Source organism: Penaeus chinensis, chromosome 38 (genome assembly GCF_019202785.1).
Source record: "Penaeus chinensis breed Huanghai No. 1 chromosome 38, ASM1920278v2, whole genome shotgun sequence".
NCBI classification, from domain to species: domain Eukaryota; kingdom Metazoa; phylum Arthropoda; class Malacostraca; order Decapoda; family Penaeidae; genus Penaeus; species Penaeus chinensis.
This window is the reverse complement of record NC_061856.1, coordinates 28879126-28880261: the sequence shown is the minus strand read 5'-3', so window position 1 is coordinate 28880261 and position 1136 is coordinate 28879126.

The window sequence follows — 1136 nt, the reverse complement described above, 5'->3', positions numbered from 1 at the left end:
AATGGTTTTTGGCGACTTGCAAATTAAACCTGTTGTTTTCTAAAGGTTTTGAAATCTGATTAATCATTTTTCTTTTTAATTTTGTATTGCAAATTAGTGTTTTCGTGTCTGCATTATTAGCTTTCTTTAGAAACCCAAAGGGAGTTTTTGTTTCAATATTTGTATTATTATCATCGTAATTATTATCATTTTTTTCGTTTATAACTTTAAACACAGATTATTATCATTATTCTTTTCGGTTTTTTTGCTTTTTACATCTCTTCTCTTTTTCCTTTCTCTTTCCCCTTTTTTTTTTTTTACTTTTTATCTCTCTTCTCTCTTCCCACCCCTTTACCCTTTCCCCTCTCCCCCTTTTTCTTTTCTCTTCATCTTTATTTCCCCCTATCTTTTAACCCGTGACCCAGTCCGGGGGAAACTCCGCAAAAGTTTTTTTAATTTTCTAAGTGTTAAAATTCTAGTGAAAGAGTTTAAGAAAAATTTTTATTGTTTAAAATGTTACTAAAGAAACCCCCTTTTATTTTTATTTTCCCCCCCTTTATATGATTTTCTTTTTTTCGTAAATGAAATACAAACAAGCTATAAATGGAAACAGATGAAAGAACTTTTTTTTTTTAAACCATTTAAAACAGCTTTTCCCTAAATAACGATTTTTTTTTTTTTTTTAAGGGGAAACCCCCTTTTCAACGGTTTTTTACAAACAGTGTTTGTCGTTTCAGTCGATGTGTAGGAAAATTTGTTTTTTGAATGTTACTCTCTTTTCTCCTCTCTCCCTCTCTCTCTCTTTTCCTCTTTTCTCTTTTCTCTCTCTCTCTTTCTTCCTTTTCTCTGTGTGTTTTGTATGTGTGTGTGGTGGTGTGTGTTGTGTTCCTGAGTTCGTTATTTTATTGAAAACCTTTGGTTATCTTTTAACATCTTTTATTATTAAATGTCATTGTTTTTTGGTATTTCTGATATCATATTACTTTTATTGAAGTTCATTATCGTTACCGATGTTATTTCTTTAGTTACTTTTTTAGCTGATTATATACTATATTTTAAACCATTTGAAATCAGTCTGACCCCTTTAGTAATCAACCCCACTTTCGCCCAAAAAATAACAAAAAGGGTACACGCAAATCAAAAAAGAGCGGGGAACC